The sequence below is a fragment of the Contarinia nasturtii genome, unplaced genomic scaffold (genome assembly GCF_009176525.2).
Source record: "Contarinia nasturtii isolate CC-2019 unplaced genomic scaffold, AAFC_CNas_1.1 Cnas_scaffold_1500, whole genome shotgun sequence".
Classification (NCBI taxonomy): domain Eukaryota; kingdom Metazoa; phylum Arthropoda; class Insecta; order Diptera; family Cecidomyiidae; genus Contarinia; species Contarinia nasturtii.
The window spans coordinates 186065-192135 of record NW_022198836.1 but is presented as its reverse complement, the minus strand read 5'-3'; the positions used below and the strand labels follow the sequence as shown (position 1 = coordinate 192135).

General features: G+C 33.9%; 1 long non-coding RNA gene across 1 annotated transcript; it reads left to right on the top strand.

Moving 5' to 3' along the window:
* The first annotated feature begins 2850 nt into the window (after positions 1-2850).
* Positions 2851-5194, top strand: LOC116346441. Its single transcript, XR_004201586.1, has 4 exons — positions 2851-3215; positions 3348-4069; positions 4141-4860; positions 4929-5194. It is a non-coding gene; the product is annotated as an uncharacterized LOC116346441 (long non-coding RNA).
* Positions 5195-6071: the final 877 nt, after the last annotated feature.

The window sequence follows — 6071 nt, the reverse complement described above, 5'->3', positions numbered from 1 at the left end:
TGTAGCCATGTAATTGTTGTTGTTCTTTCGTGTGAAGAGAAAAGGCTGTATTAAATGATGTATTTTGGCGCTCGTTGATAAATATGTATCGCAATATTTATTAAAATTGAGAAAATATTTTTTTAATAAAAAATAAATTTTTGTTGAGATATCTAAACTTTTGTATAGATTTAAGAAAAAAAATCATTTCTACCAATAATCTATACATTATTCCCGTGTGTGTAGTTTTTTGATTTTTTTCATAGACACATTTTTTTTTAAATTTGGATTACGTAAAAAAAGTCATGGTCATTTTTCGCCGAAAATGTCACATAACACGCCACCTCGTGGACATTTTTGAAAATTTTTCCATTCTGACTTTGGATTCAGAAAGGTGAGTCTTGTGCCTTTCCAACGACGTATAAATCATTGAATTACCTTTCAGATGGCCAGAAAAATATCCAATTGATGAAAAACTCAAAAAGGGCCTCCCAAAAATGTTCGACCCCAGGCCCAAGAGATATGGGAGACGAAATCGAAAATTTCAAAAGCACATATATTCTCAGTTTTCCATCTACTTTCAATAAAAATTACAAAAAAAATGTTTTTTCAAAAACGAAAAATATATAAAATACATTAATAGAAAATGTCGATTCAATGGTAAAATATGTATATAATTTTTCAAAACCAAAAAAAAATTCTGCTCGCTTCGCTCGCACTTTTTTTTCTTCCCTACATGTATTGCATCATACATTTTTGATCTACAAAAGCATGACGTTTTTAATAATGAGACATTACAATCAGCTTTTATTCCATCCTTTTATTTATTTATTGAAAATATTATGCTTTGATCGAATTGAAATTATCTAAACAAAAAAGGCAAGACTATCAAAATTAAAATAAAAATTAAAACGCCCGCAGCGATCATCGATGGAAGAAAATAGATTTTTACCATCAAAAATGTTTCAAATAATTGTTTAGCACGTTAAACTAACATTATATCTATTTTAAGTTTAAGTATGATGAGCGTACATCAAGAGATGGTAAACAAAAACAAACAGGAAGTGCAAGAAGAAGTGTTAAACAGATTTGCTTCTGATTCAAGACGATTAGTTTTTTTCGAAAAATTAAAATGTCCACGATTTTTATTGCTCTCGCACCTCCCTGATTAAATTCCTGCGGACGCCCCTGTACCTCATCTTTTGAAGCTATCCAGTCATCGATCCATTTTCGCACTCCTTCAGCATTTCGAAATGATATCTCGGACAAGCCCATTTGCATCGATCGAAACAAGTGGTAGTCAGAAGGTCTGGAGAGTACGGGGGGTGATCAAGCTCATCCCGACCAGAGTCCCCTATCTTTTTTTTTGCGATGTTGGAAATATGTCAAATTTTGAAAAGTCTCTCGACTATTTCTCGTCGCAGTTTTTTTCAATTTTTCTCTCAGTACTCTGCTCAAACGTATTGGTTATAGTCGATACCGATCCCCCATGACTGTTTCACCCGGTTTCAGCAGCTCAAAATTCCTATTTTTGGAACATTGTGCCAAAATGTGAAAAAACGTCTTACAACTACTTTTGGCTTCAGTTCGTGTGGCAAACAATTTCTTTGGTCTTACATCATCATAAATATCTTAAAACGATTGATTCGCATATATTTATTGTCTCTGATGATTTCTGATGCATTTTCATGCATCTTTATCGAATAAACAACGCCAATAGCCCATCATTCAATTTTTTGTGGTGAGTTCACAGTTTTTCAACAAATTCACCACTTCTTTTTCACCAAATTCAACATTCTCTGTGGCGATTGAGAGGTCTCATCTCCTGCAACATTTTAAAACCTTTAGATGTATTTTCACTTCATTTAAAGCTAGGGAGCAGACAAGTGGAATAGGATTAGACTTTTAGTGTAAAAATTCGAGAAATTGCAATGAAATAGCAAAGCCTGTGAATGAATTCGCGTGGAATAGCGAAACAGTGCATGGAATAGCAAAAATTGTTTACTTCAAATCCATTTGACATTTCTTTTAACGTTTATTGATGGATTAGTGGAATAGTGTGGAATAGCAGAATTACTGTTTTTTGACGGAAACAGTGCATGGAATAGGAAAAATGGTTTCGATTTCACATTTGTGTTTTTGGATTAGTGGAATAGCTTGATTAGTAATTTATATAGTGGATTCGGAATTTATTTTTGGTGTCTCCCCCCTAGATTTAAAGTGAAAAAATTGAAACAAATTAAGGCCAGTCAGAAAAACACTTTTTCATCACTCATTTTGCATCGATCAGAAAATAATGACACTGTGTCAAAAATAAATCTTTCTGCTCTGAATTAGATTGACAAATATCACATGTACAAAGTGTAATTGGATTCACCTTTCAAGCAACACACTATTTTAAGTTACGCCTTCTCTTATCAATCCTTTAAAATTAATCGATACACCCAATACAAAAAAGCAAACAAATTTGTAATGTTTTTAGTACATTCTAACGTTGAAAAATGTAACGTTTTGGCCCATTCTGGTGGTCATTTTCGTGTCAAATAGAACGGAGATTATATGCATAGTTTCCACGAACTTCAATGGAATGGATCCACTTGTTTCTTTCACTTCCAATAATATTTCATTTGACAACATAATGTGAACACAACCCAATACATTAAGTTTTAAATTGAAAATTCAAATCTTACACACAAATAAAAAAATAAACAATTTATTCGGAAAGAGATTTGCATAATTTAATTTAAATCTCTGCAGAAGAACTCTTTTATACGTCATTTATTGCATTTAATTTTCTTTATTTGTGGAATTATTATTTTGAATTTTCGAAATGCAAATGACATCTTTCTGACATTTTTCGATTGGCGCAGTGTATCAAACCAAATGCAACGATATTCATTTATATGCATTAAAAATGTGCTCGCATCAAATGTGTGACAGTAACTATTGTTAGTATAAACAACTATCGCGAGTGAGTGTTTGAAGCGTGATTTGGGCGATTAATTGGCTTTATTGTCATTTCAAAAACGATTTTGTGTGTTCGGAATGCTGTTCCCTGTGGAATGGATATATTCACATTTGGTTTTGTGACTCTCTTTGTTTTAATTTCGAAATAACAGAGTGTTGATAACATTTACTGTGAACATTCCAACAACATTTCGATCGGCAAAATATTTGATGTCACATTGAAAATAAATTTCATCATTCGATTTAGAATACAGAGTCACTTTATTGAGGTAAGAGGTGATATTTATAATGCGTTCTTCATTACTGTTTCATTTGAATTGTGATAGAAGGGTTTATATCTTATTGTATTTGTGATCTATGCTATATTTGGTGCATTTTTTTCTTTCATTTTTGTACAATAGTTCTGTCACGATGAGAAGAAATAGATCCAAGAATGGGCGCAGTACGTCATTGAAGATGACTCTAAATCAAGTGCTGCGCGAAGAGTATCGTGCACCATTCATCGATCAGGTCACATACTGGTGCCTTTCGGCCACAATGATTACGACTCTGGCGTCATTACTATTTTTTGAATACACGAATGATCAATTCAATAAATACGTGAATGGTGTAATTTGTAAATGTTTCAACTCGGTATTACAAGAAAATTACCACAAATTACCGCTGTGGATTTCGACGTACTGTGGATCAAGCATGTCCTGATTTTCTTCGTCCAGAAAATTGGCCAGCTCGTGAGGGCATGGGGGAACGCATTCAATCATCTCATAACAAACGTGAAAAATAACATCAGCGTATGGGCATTCAGTCGCATCAAGAAATTTTTCACGCTAAAGCGCTATGAACTGAATTTGAATCGACAAGGAAACCTCATTACTGAATTGGATGTGAAACGTGCGACGAAGATCGTAATGTTCCAGAGTAGAGTCGGGAGAAACGCGAACATCGATCTTCTATTAAACGAAGCAGCAGGCATTGGATTGCCAATCAACGTAGACTTCCAGAATCTCATTCGTGATCGCTGGTTCCAACCATCCCAATATTTATAAACATTCAGCGACAAATTTTCGATGGAGTTCGTACATGGAACGCTACCGTTCGCAAACACGTTCGATCCGGCAACGAGGTAAGACACAATAATTCCATTGTTTATTTATCATTTGTTTACCTCTATGATTTTTTGTTCTTAAATCTCAGGAAAACATCACAATTGATGGTCCGAAATACCATTTCAAAGCGAAATATGGCAAACGCAAGCGTAATTCCGATCAATGGACTGAATTGTTGCAAAAACAACGGGAGCTTGACTCTAAACGCTATGCATTTTTTCCATCACCGAAAGGACGTTCACATTGGATGTGTTACATCGCTTATGACTGACGAAAAAAAAGTCGGCGCTCGTTTTTATTGGTACGGCTCAAATAGCTCCAAACTCATCAATTGGTATTAAAAAGCGATTGCGATGCCCGGGATTGCGATGACTATTGAACAGATTCAAGAAGTTGGGAAATTGTATCGTACGATTGGTTGACGAATACAATACATCGCAAACTTATGCAAAGTGTTTCCGGCCATTCGATCGACGAACCAAAAGCGATCGTTACAAAGTTTGTCAGCATTTTATAAAAAGTGAAGATGAGTCATCGCAATGGAATTTACCAAACGTGATTATCACCATGGAAAGCAACCAAGTGTACCAACAATTGCGTAAATATGCAGTTGATTTTGTTAATCGATTGAATCCAGCCAACCCAGATCATATTCCAATGGATTCAGATGGTTTTGTGTCAAAACTTCAAGTATGTTTCAAAAACTGGCAACTAAACACTGGCATTTGGAAAGATGATCGAGCTCCATTTCAAATAAAAACGGTTTGGCACCGGGATATCGTTGCAGCCAAGAACATCATGTACAAAGGTGAAAAAAGATCACTTAAATTAAAAATGTTTTGGCTAACAATTTGTTGTTTATGATTTTGGTTTCAGGTCTTTGTACGGTGTTGGGATTGGACATTCATCCGCAACTATTGAGACCACAGAATCAAAATGCTGCCGTAAAAAATCAAGCAGCTGACGATGAAGATTCCAGTCACGACGAGGACAACGTTTATGTTCTCGATGTTTCCAATGACGACCAGTTTTAATTACATGTAGCATTAAGATTTCTTTTTAAAAAATATTATTGTAACGTTTTTTTACTATGCTGGGCTTGAGTTTTGTGGCCTTGACCGAAGTACGGGTAGTTCGGTATATAAAATAACCCGTGTAGGTGAGTATCATTTATTGAACTGAACCGATAGTATATTGATGTTGATTCATACTTAGTAACTGAGTTTATTTTATCTCTTTTTTCTTTCCATTGCGACGTTGAAAATGACTGGAACTACACTCAAATCCGATCCCAATATTTACCGTCAACATATGCCCGATAATGGATGAATTTGCCACAACAAATGTTTATATCCTGTATAGAATCTTAAATATTTTTATTTGGAGTTTAACGTGTAATTTAGATTAATTATTTGTTATAATTATAATAATTATTTATTATCGTTTTCAATAAAAGATAATAAAAAGAATCTTAAATGATGAAAAGCGCGTTTATTATTTCTTTGGTTTTTCCAAATCTATTTTATACATAAAAGAAAATTTTACTATGTCTTTGAGTGTTTTAATCTAGAGGATAGACAGCAGTTTCTAGTATGGTTTTTATACTTCATTTATTATGCATTTAGTTTATACTGGGTTTTTTTTTTGTATTCAATCAAAAATGAAAATATTCTGCTATAGCAGTGCACTGCTATAATATACTATACATCAGTAATGTGCGAGCTACATTTTACAGGGGGGGGTGATTTTTCAAAAACTAAAAATTCTCTCATCTGAACAACAAATTTCGTTTTTTTTTTTTTTTTGCTCTTCACTTTTTTGGCGAAAATCCCTAGCAAATCGAAAGAATTTTCTCCGCGCAAAACCTCAGGAAATTACAATAAAATCGTTTTTTTTTTGGAAGTCACTTTTTGAGGCGAAAATCCCTAGCAAATCGGAAGAATTTTCTCACCCAAACAAAGTGAAGAGCTAAAAAAAAAAAAAAAAAGGTCTTCACTTTTTTCGTGAAAAACCCTAGCA